Genomic DNA, 11,894 nt, shown 5'->3' on the forward strand with positions numbered 1-11,894 from the left:
TAAAAAAAAAAAAAAGAAAGAAAGAAAAGAAAAATAGTGAGTGGCAGGGCCGGCTGATGGTAACAGGGTTGAGAGGCTGGTCACAGAGCGTGCTTACGATGAATACCAGAGGGCTTGGATCTCCGCTAAAAGTGAATATTCCAGTTACTGAATTTGCAGCAAGTGGACCTTTTAAAAGTCATGATCTTCTTCGAAAAAGTTTTTTCTTGTGTGAAAAATGAGCTTTTTGCCCAGTCATCTCCTTGAATTATCAGAAAAAAATTTCCAGCCCAACCAAGATAAGATGCATTTTTCCACACTCAGAAACATCCGGGATCTGTTTGCTCCATTAACATTACAAATGGAATTCAAGGCAGTACAGCAGGCTCAGCGTCTCCCATTTTGGTCCAGTTCAAACCTTTCGCTGGCTATTTGGAGGGGTAACGATGAGACCATTGGATGTGAAGATATTCTCAATGACCCTTCACAGTGAACAACTAGGAGAACTGTACTTGATGGTGGAGTAGAAGCTTCGTTGATTGTGACACGTGGGCCTGCATGGAAGTGACGCTGCGAGTTGTTTACATCATCTTTTTTCTGTAATTTCATGTACACAAAAATTAAAAGTACTGACACCCGAGAAGTTTTGCCTAAATAGTATCAGTAGTCATCATTTGAAATGATCTGGGTCTTTGGCTCCTGGCTGTCAGATAGCATAAAGCACTAAAGGGAGAGGATCTTAAAGTGTCTAATTTATATTAAAACAATAGCCTTCTTGGTCTTTAGGAAAAAATATCTGCTTATGCATATTATAAAACTACCTGCAGGTTTCAATTCAACCCGTTTTCTAGGTATGCCATATTATTTATTTTTGAATGACCATTATCAGCATTTGACTCTGCAGACTTCATAATAGCATTTTTTCAGAATAAACATTTGTAATTGATTTCGTTGGCCACACTTCAAATTGAGTACAGTGTAAGATATTTATAGTTTCATTATGACTCTGCATTATAGTCCATTAGTACTCAGAAGTAATATTTGCTATAATGAAGCTATTTTAGAATTATAGCTATTTGATTCTTTCAGGTTGAAAAGTATAAATTCAGAGATTTTGATCTTTGTCTTTTCTTTAAAGTGGAATAAAGCAACCACCAGAGTAGGGAGAACTGTTGTACTTCACAGATTTAATATGTATTTAATGTATTAACAGCGATACTATTAAAGAAATGGAGTAAAACTTCTTTTCTTTATTCTTCATTTATATATTACAAGATGCTTAAGTTTAAAACAGTTTCAGAACATTCTCATACATACTGTGCTTTCATAACCAAATTCCTTAATAATTTACTTAAAAATAAATTTCCACTGTGGTTGCAAAAAAAAAAAGAAAAGAAAAGAAAAGAAATGGCTATTTATCACTCATATTTTTGAAAATGTTAAAGTAATTTGTCTGAATTGTATAGAACAGCATTTTGAACACTTTGGTGATCTTTTTTCCTTTTTTTTTTTTTTTTTTTGTTGTTTTTTTTTAAGTTTTTGCACTACCCTCTAGAAAGAGACAGAAAGAGGGAAGTGAGAAATCACCCCCCAGGGGACATGGCCACACCACAATCCCTTTTCCCCCATTCTCCTCTTGGGATTTTGGGTGCTCACACACATGCACCTGGCATGACTTTCAAGCTGCCAAGTTGGGTCTCCAACTGCAGTCGGCCATGTGGGAATCTAAGGCCTTCACCACCACACACCACCTGCTGGCCCCTCAAGATTTCTTTTCATTTGCGTGTGCTCTTTTAATGTTGATTTTAAATAGCTTTAGTCCACTAAAACGAATGTTGGTTTTGTTATTCGTTGTTTGTGTTTTAGCAACACAAGTTTCTAGAGAAAAAGGCAGTCACTTGCATTTCGTTTTATGGCAACATGGGGAATATATGGCAAGTTGCTGGCGCCTTCTGTCCTCGGGTTCCTGGAGCAGGGCATCAGGCCAGCCGTGAAGCTCTGCATACACAGGCTTCAAAGTAATGTGTTCTGACCCCTGCTGAGCTTAAGGTCAAGGAAGCTCGAAAGTATAGTGTGTTCAAGGACATCATGTCTACTGTGAGTGCCATTCTTATCAACATCTTTGATTTGTGTACTTGTGGTAATTTTCTGGGAACTGACAGTAGGGCGTCCTATTGTTAGCAAACTAATACAATTTTTCAGCAAAGGAAAAGCTCTTTTTTTTTTTTTTCAGCCTTTTGCCATAAAGTGTAAGCACTCACCAGAGAGAGACAAAGAGAGACAGTGCGAAGGAAAGTAAGAACTCATTCACCCAGGGAGATGGCCACACTGCAATCTCTTCTCCTTCATTCTCCTTCTGGGATTTTGGGCACACACATACTCCGTGTGAATTTCAAGCTGCCAGGTCAAGGACTCGAACCGCTGTGGGCCACATGGGAGTCCAGTGCCTAAACAACCATGGCACCCTACTGGTTACAGGCACAAGCCCTTATTTCCAATTCACACAAAGATATTCTTTGAGCTAGCAGCTGCATTGAATTGGGGTCGTTGTGTAGTGGTTAGCTTAAGGAATGTTTGCATAGTTTTGGCCCTTCAGGTATCCTCAAAGACTGCTCATAGGCATGAGGATGATAAGAAACTAAAGATTGGGACCAGCAATTGGCATAATGGCTTTATCACTGCTGTTCGAGACCTGGACCTGGTGACTTTAACTCACACCAGGCGAGCATGTGTGTTTATGTGTGTGTGTGCCCAAGATCCCGAGAGGAGAATGGGGGAGAAGGGATTGCGGTGTTGGCCATCCCCTCGGGGGGTGATTTCTCACTTTCTGTCTCTGTCTTTCTGGTGAGCGCACGTACCCTATAGCAAAAACCTCCCCCCAAAAAAAAAAAAAAAAAAGAGAGAGAGAGAGACTAAATATAAAGCACAAAAATGTCCCTTTGGGTCTTACTGGAATGTCTAGAAAAACTCCCACCTTCAGCTGAACATGCAGGCTCTAAAGGAGTTTTCCAACGCTTCTTAAAAGGCTTGGGATTTCTGAAGAACCTCACCATTGGGTCCCTGAGTTGCTTTATTATTGATTTTCTTAACAGTCTCATTAGGTGTTAAGGATTTTAATTAAGTAGTTTTCTCTAATAGACTTGTCCTTCGGAAAAAAGGCCAAAGATGACAGGCCATCATCCAGTGGCCTCCATTTGGAAATCCCTGACACCCTTCCCTTCCAACTTGGAATGAGACCTCATTTGTCTGGTCCCAGACATTCCTCGTCAGTCAGTCCTGGCTTTGCCTCCGACTAGCTGCTCATCTTCAGCTCTCTGCATCTCAGTTCCCTTTCCTCCACCTCAAGTTCTCTGAGATCTTCTGATCCTCTTCAAATTAAATACATCTCTGATTCGGTCAGAGCAGCAGGTAAAGATCCCCGAGGTAATGTAATGAAATGTGAAATTTTGCTTCTCTATAAACACAGAGGGAACGTTGGAAGCTATTCCTGTCTTCGTTTTTTGGGTCAAGTCATTTCTCCCCTGTCATGAATGCCTTCCTGCAGGAGAACCGGCTGCACACATGTTTTCAATGTGCTCACAGCCCGAGACACGTTTTGTAGCCGTTTGATGAGACAGAAGTACGGAGCATGTGCGTAGACGCGTGTTTGCCGGTGTCTGCACATTTACACGCGGCCATCACGTGGGGATGCTGATTGGTCCTAATCCACTCTAATAACGTAGTGAGAGATTGCATCATGTTTTGTTTAACGAAATTTGAAAACTATCTGCAGCTGTGAAGGCATGGCGCTCGTAATTCATCTGCGGGCCTGTCTCTCTTCCTTGTGGGAGACAAGCCCATATCTCATATCAGCTCATTGCTCTGTGAGTCCTCTGTGGACGCAGGACGACCGCATGATAGATGCTGTAAAACAGGGATGTTATTTCCACGAGCAGGGAGGTTAAACCCTGTGGCACATGAGTGATGAGGCACAAGCGAGTTAAGAAGACAGTATTTCTCTCTACAGCAGATAATATACTGCCTTTATTCTGTAGCTATATTTGTATTAACAATACCGCTAAAAAGAAAAGATGGGAGAGGTCGAACTCTTACGGTTTGGGGTTTATTTATTTCTACAACGTTGCCTCTTCCATATTCAGCGCTCTTTGGGAATTTTTTAAGAAGCCACTGTGGTCATGGCCAGCCTTCTTTCAAGATTTGGCTTTGATTTTTATGTAGCATTCTAAGGCTGATTTCCCATAGCTTTAGTCATTTTCTGCACTTGAAATTGAATTTACTACTCAAAAACTCCGATTAGTTCCTATTTTTCAAAACCGTGCTATGTATAGTAGTTTGAACTTTTGACCCAATAATAAATGTTTGAAGTCTAAGATACTCATAAACCGTTAATGGGGTTGATATTCCTTAAAAACAAGCCCGCACCCCTTTCATGTTAACTCTCTTCTCTGCCTCCCGAGGAGACCGAGGTCCTGCTTAACTCTTTCTTTCTTGGAATGAAACAAGACTGCCTCCCTGGTTGGCTCTTCCCCCACATTCTTTCAAGAGGAATGAGGTCGTTAGAAGTCATGCGTCAGACAGTACTGATGGAGGCTGGGCCAGGTCGTCTGACAGCAGCCCCTCCGTAGTTGGCCCGTGCAGAATGCAGTGCTCGCTGGCCAGCACCGTGGAGCTGGTACGCCACATACCTGCACTCTCCCCTCTAATGCACACACACCTGTTCGGTAGTACTGCTCTACCTTCGATAGATAGTCCCTGAGTACCCAGAACCACCCCTTCATGAAACAATTTAACGTATATACATATTCACGCTGCATAGCTTAGCATCGCTGAGCGCTAAATAATCTGAACAGACAGAGCTTTCATTAATAGTTCATCAATAGTTTTATTAAGAACAGAGTTGTTGGGGATTAGCAGGTGGCGTGGTGGTTAAGGTGCTGGACATTCCCACATGACTGACCATGGTTCGAGTCCCGGGCCTGGTCGTTTGCCTTCTCTCTCTCTCTCTTTCTCTCTCTCTCTCTCTCTCTCTCTGTGTGTGTGTGTGTGTGTGTGTGTGTGTATGTCTCTCTCTCTGGTCAAATTAAAATAAACGAATAAATAAAATAAATTAAAAAAAAAAAAAAAGAACAGAGTTGTGGGGGCCGAACAGTGACACAGTGGTAAAATGCAACACTCTGCAAGGCTGACGTATTAGAGAAGGTTCCAGTCCCATGCAAAGACCTGCCTGAGCATCGCTGATACCTTCATGTCCTTGATCCAGCCTTGCCTGAGTCTGGGCACGGGTTGCAGTGTTAAGACCTGTTCAGGGTACTATCTTTCTTGGTGTCTCTCTTGCTCATAGGAAAAAAAATCATAATTGACTTGAAAATAGAAGGATAGAGTTGTATTTGAGGAGTTACTACTATAGTAGATGCTAATAATTTCAAGGGATATCATAATTATTGAAGAAGACCTTGGTTAACCCGGAATATTTCTTCGAATACTGTCCTCCTTGACGTGGAACTAGAGGACCCTCTGAGTTTTCTGACTGCCTGGAGTACGTAGGAAGCATCAAGTTTGTGCTCTGCTTTCTTCCCCTTGAATTTCCCATTCTCCAGTAAGATGGCTTAAGTCCTCCTTGCTAAAAGCCCATTTGCTTATCCCCTGCTACCTTAGCCTGATGTTTGCAGTTTAGGGATTAGCAGGCCCTCCCAAGAAAGAAGAATGTGATTTCTCAACATTGTCCCAGCTAGTAAGGATCAAAGGTTTTCCACCACGCCACCTGCCAGCCCCCCATATGGCCAACCGCGGTTCAAATCCTGGACCTGGTGGCTTGTTTGCTTTCTTCCTCTCTCGCTCTCGCTCTCAGTCTCTCTCTGATCAAACTGGAAGATAATAATAAGTAAAGTTAAATAAAAATTCTTTAGGGACCAACAGTTAACGTAATGGCTATGTTGCTGAACTCCCATGTAGTCGACCACGGTTTGAGCCCCAGACCCAGTGGCTTAAACTCATGCTGGGTGCGTGTGCTTGCGTGCCCAAGATCCCAAGAGGAGAATGGAGGAGATGGGATTGCGGCGTGGTCATCCCCCCTGGGAGGGAGGTGATTTCTCACTTTCTGTCTCTCTGCCTCTCTCTGTCTTTCTGGTGAGCGCATGCGCCCTATAGCAAAAACCTCTCCAAAAAATTAATTAATTAATTAAAATAATTCTTTAAAACAAAACGAAAGCTTTCCTCCATGATCTTTTCACCTTCTATTTTGTTCTGAAACCTACAGCCCAGCGTAAGTCTGAGGAGTCTCCGACAAGAACACGGAAGTAATGTTTTCTAGAAAACCTTCTGGAAGCGAGTTGTTATTGACCTACTGCCACCTGCAGAGAGGTGGAGGGGAAATGCAGCATTCCAGGGCATGCTCCCTTCCCGTGTTCCCTTTTGTTAGTATGAGAGATCCTTCTAGCTCTTCTCCTGTCAGCTTTGGTCAAGTCACCAGCTTGTTTTCAACTTTCTGATAAACCAGTCCTCAGAGATGGAGAGTCCTTCGTGTTTTGTTTGGCCTAGATTATTTTTTTAATCCAGTACATGATAGTAAATGGCACCCCAAATTAGTGTCCCTCTCCCCCGAATCTCTGTTCAAGCTGTTTTTCATTTAGGGGAAGAGCTAAATAGAATCTGTAAAATGTTTAACCATCTCTCCGAATACGGTCCTGCTACCCACTGAAATTCTTGGTGGTCCTATTTGCATTTGAAAGTTGGCTTTGTTATTTATGCAGAGTTCTGTCATCCACACTCATGCCTTGTCTTTATTTTTTCTTTTGGAGATAAAAAGGAAAAAAAGTGGGCTATTATGTACATCAAAATGTCTCCATACATATTACAAATGTCTTCCAATTCTAAAGAACACATTTTTCTTTTTTCCTTAGCCTGTTTCTTGTTCTACCCTCAGGGTAATTTAATAATAATTTTAAAAGAATAATAATAAAAAGCATTAGATTTTTTTTTGAGAGGTTTTTTGCTTATAGGGCGTGTGTGCTAGCCAGACAGACAGAGACAGAGACAGAAAGTGAGAAATCACCTCCCCAGGGGGGATGGCCACACCGCAGTTTCTTCTCCATTCTCCTCTCGGGATCTTGAGCACACACGCACATGCGCCCGGCGTGAGTCTCAAGCACCGGGTCCTGGACTCGAAATGCAGTCAACTACATGGGAGTCCAGACTCGAAACGCAGTCAACTACATGGGAGTCCAGCGACATAGCCATTACGCTAACTGCTGGTCCCAAGAGCATTAGATTTTGATTGTCGTCTTCATTTCTCCTCCTGCTTCATTTTCCATGACTGAAAATAGCCTGCGATTCTAGAGATTACAAAAGGGCAGTGTGTACTTCGACCCATTATTGTACTGGTTTTATAAACATCATTCTTTCAAGCCCTGTAAGCCCAACCCTCTGTAAGGCTGCAGGGTTCCGCTCCCAGAGCTGTTTTTTCTGTTGCTCTTGGAAGTCAGCAAAAAACTCTTTTCCTGCTCCTCCTTTGCTTTCCTACACTCTTAATTTTCTCCTGAGACTAACCCTCTCTTTATTATACACTCACCTTTCCTGGGTAGCTCTTTTATTTTTCTGGAATTTTTACAATATTTTTAGAACTGGGTTCAAACATCTCAGCACCCTGAGAGATGCTGGTAGCACAGGACAGTCTCCTGAGGGGACATGTCTAATGTTATAAAATCATCAGTTTTCCACGGGGCCACTTCTCATTTCTACCGCTGTGTGACTTTGGCAAATCGATGAACATTCCTTTTTTTTTTTTTTTCCCTCACTGGTAAAAGAGAAACAGTAAGTCCTGCGCATTTAACTCAGAGTTTTGTCACGAGGATCAAATGCCATATTGTGAGAATGCTTTGCCAAACATACAAGGCAGTGTGTCTGTCGGATATTTGCAACAAATTTAATCAGCGTGAGTGGCATGATTAGTGTGAAATACAGTAAATTTGATGTGGACCTTGTATTGATTTATTTCTATATGCCAGCCACTGTTGTAGGCACTTTGTACCCATTTTGTAATTTAATTTTCTTTTTCTCTCTTTTTTTTTTTTTTGAGAGGTTTTTGCACTCGCCTGAGAGATAGAAAGCGAGAAATCACCTCCCAGGGGGGATGGCCACACTGCAATCCCTTCTCCTCCATTCTCCTCTCAGGATCTTGGGCACGCACGCACACGCGCCTGGTGTGTTTAAGCCACCAGGTCTGGGACTTGAACTGCGGTCGACTACATGGGAGTTCACCGACATAGACATTACACTAACTGCTGGTCCCTCATTTAATTTTCTTTTTAAAAGCCTTCAAAAGAGGTATTGTTAGCCTATTTTTTGTTTTGTTTTGTTTTGTTTTGTTTTAAGACACTTATTCACCCTGACGTGAGGCTCCTGCCTCAGTCTCCCTGCCAGGACGGTTGGCATGCCCCACCATGCACGGCTCTTGTTTTTCTCTATCAGACAGGGTCTTGTTCTGTTGTTCAGGCTAGCCTCAAGCTTCAACCCTCCTGCCCCAGCCTCCCTAAGTCTCTGGGATGACTGGCACAAGCTAACCTTTCGGTTAGAGAATTGAACCCAGCTCCTGGGGGGTCCAACCTGCAGAACACAGCTTGCTGGCTATGCTCACCACCACAACCTGCTCTATTATCCTTATTTTACAACTGAAGCGGCTTTTCCAGTCATTAAGTGGCAGAGCTGGGATTCAAACCAGGTTGTCTCCAAGGCCCAGACTTTCCTCATGGCTTCTCTCTGCCTTACAAGTTAGAAGGAAGAGAGGAGTAAAGAAACTTCCAGAATCCCTATGCTCAGCTGTGTCATACTTTCAGGCTTGAGTGGTTTTGCTCCAAAAGAATATTAGGTGTGAGTACCAGGGATAGGCAAGTGTTTCAGCATGTAAGGTATCAGAAAGAAGAGGGCTTGGGCCTGGCCGCAGTGGAACAGCAGAATGCTCTGCAGTGTTGGAGACCCTGTGAAAGACAGGTTCGATTCCTGGACCACCCTGTGTATATGGGTGTGTGAGCCCGAGCCTATGTTCCCAGCCAGATGAGGATGGGGAAGGATTGTGATGTGAGAACCTGCTGACAGTGCTTCTCTCTCTCTCTCTCTCTCTCTTATTCCCATGAAAGAAATAAGTAAATTTAAGAAGAAAGAAGCTTTCAAAAGTCACTATGTCTTATAAACATTTTACTTATTTATTTCTGCATCCTATGAAACAAACCAACAAAAATACATAAATAAGTCATTACTTTGCATCAGTCAAAAATGTCTGACATTGGGAACCAGCAGTTAGCGTAAAGGCTATGTCGCTGGACTCCCACGTAGTCGACTGCAGTTCACGTCCCGGACCCGGTGGCTTAAAACTCACATCGGGCATGTGTGCGTGCGTGCCCAAGATCCCGAGAGGAGAATGGAGGAGAAGGGATTGCAGCATGACCCTCCCCCCTGGGGGGTGATTTCTCGCTTTCTGTCTCTCTGTCTCTCTCTGTCTGTCTGGAGAGCGCACGCGCCCTATAGCAAAAACCTCTCCAAAAAAAAAAAATATGTCTGACATTGCCCGACAATGAAAAAAAAAAAAAACCAGTAATAGTTTATGTAAAACCACAGACAGCGCTCCATACTTCAGTCTCTAACAAATGCTTTTTCAATGATTTTCTTGGCAGGTTTACTTGGTTAGGGGCTCATCATTTAAGCAGTCTTTTTCAGAGCAGTTGACTGGATGCTTATGAGATTTAGCCTCTGATCTCCTGCCCTCATTAAGAAGACCCTTATGGGTGCTTCCGGTTCATTCTCGGCCATCTTGCTTTTGTTTTCCGAGTATACATTTTTGCTTTACTACTCAGTAGTTGGCTCTCAACACAGGAAGGCAAGTTTGACTTCATAAAACCAACAACTAACATTTGCACAGTGGTTTGCCACTGACAAAGCAAGCACTGTTCGTCGCATTGTTTCACTCCCCGCGCCGTGGGGTCATGTTGGAGGCCTCCAGATCACCAAGGAGGAAGCTGCCGTCCCCGAGGCTCTGCAGCAATCTCACTGATAATGTTTGCAGTTTCATCCTACATGGGCCCCACAGTCCGACCCTTCACTCCCTTGACTGGATTCGGTATTTCCTTGTGTCTCACAAAGCTTTCAGTACAGTGGCTTAAACTGGGCCTTCCGTAAATGCGTGCAAAATGGAAGCCTACATGAGTAAAAAGATCAGTGAGCTCTGGCCTTATCTCTGTACATCAAAATTTTGTAAACTATAATCCAAAGATGTCTGTAGATCTTCTGAAATCTTACACACAGAATGCAGTCGTGTCCAGGCTCACACACATGCATGAATTTCTTTTTTTTTTTTTAATGGAAGAAGGTACCCTGCTTCCTTTCATCAGATTCTCAAAAGAGTCTATGTCTCACGTAAGGTTAATAATCACTGCTTTAAAAGATTAAGCAGTGGGCCAACAGGTGGCGTGGTGGTTGAGGCGTTGGACACTCCCATATGGCTGACCATGGTTCAAGTCCTGGACCTGGTGGCTTGCTTTCTCACTTTTCCTCGTTCTCTCTGTGTCTCTCTTGTTCTAACTATAGTAAATGAATGAATAAATAAAATTAAAATTAAAAAAAATTTAAAAGATTAAGCAGATAGCTGCAAAATGCTTTATGATTTTATGTAGCATTCTTAACAAAAGATAGAATAATCAGAAAGTTAGATTTAACCTCTGTGTCATAAAGGGTATAATTTTTTTTTTTATGTTTTTGCCATAGGGCATGTGCATTCACCAGAGACAGAGAGGGGTCCTCTCACTGTGTTTTCTTTATCATTTATGTTTCCATAGCTTCAGTGTGAATATAGCTGTATTTTAGCTGAGAAATAATGCACCACAGGCTAAAATATTTTTCTTATTCCTTCCAGCTTTGAGAGTTTCTTCCTTCCTCCCTCCCTCCCTCTCTCTCTCTCTCTCTCTCTCTCTCTCTCTCTCTTTGAGATTTTTGCTATAGGACTCATGTACTTGACAGAGAGACAAAAAGCAAGGAATCTCCCCCCAGGAGGGATGGCTACACCACAGTCCCTTCTCCATTTTCCTCTTGGGATCTTAGGCATGCACACACACATACGTGGCATGAGTTTTAAGCCTGGGGATCTAGGACTCAAACCGTGGCGAATGATGTGGAAGTCTAGCACCTTAAACACCCTGCCACCTACTGGCCCCAAGACAGTTTCTTAACCCAACATTTGATATTGAGAAATTTTACTTATTTACAAATGAAATTATATACCTTTTGATATACTGGGTGCTTCTGTTTTTTATTTTTTTTAAGAATTACTTATTTAATTATATTTGTTGTTATTATTTTTATTTCTAGACCAGAAAGTGAGAAAGGGAAAATGAGGAAGCAAGCTGACAGGTTCGGAACTTGAACCGTGGTCAGCTGTGTGGGAGTCCAGCACCTTAACCACCATGCCATCTGCCAGCCCCACTGGGTGCTTGCTTCTAAGAGGAAGGTCCATTTCCTCTTTATTTCTGTAAACCTATGGTGGGGTATAGTGTGTGTTCAGTTACCGTCAGTCATTGTGGAGGTTGAGTGAAATAGCTGGGGGCATATTATATGACATCACTAAATTAAAATAGAGAACTTTTCTAGGACTAGCAGATGGCGTAATGGCTATGTCACTGAACTCCCATGTAGCCGACCGCAGTTCGAGTCCCAAACCCAGTGGCTTAAACTCACGCCGAGTGTGTGTGCATGCCCAAGATCCCAAGAGGAGAATGGAGGAGAAGAGATTGCGGCATGGCCATCCCCCCGGGGGGTGATTTCTCGCTTTCTGTCTCTCTGTCTCTCTCTGTCTTTCTGGCCAGCACACGCACCCTATAGCAAAAAACCTCCAAAAAAAAAAAAAAAAAAAAAAAACAAAATAGAGAACTGTT

General features: G+C 42.7%; 1 protein-coding gene and 1 pseudogene across 3 annotated transcripts in view; both read left to right on the forward strand.

Moving 5' to 3' along the window:
- GMDS (GDP-mannose 4,6-dehydratase) overlaps positions 1 to 11,894 on the forward strand; it is an 806,940-nt gene that overhangs the window by 579,459 nt on the left and 215,587 nt on the right. The window lies entirely within an intron of this gene.
- On the forward strand, positions 60 to 518 carry LOC102484394 (proteasome maturation protein pseudogene; annotated as a pseudogene).

Source organism: Tupaia chinensis, unplaced genomic scaffold, assembly GCF_000334495.1.
Source record: "Tupaia chinensis unplaced genomic scaffold, TupChi_1.0 Scaffold000090_1, whole genome shotgun sequence".
In the NCBI taxonomy this organism is placed as follows: Eukaryota; Metazoa; Chordata; class Mammalia; order Scandentia; family Tupaiidae; genus Tupaia; species Tupaia belangeri.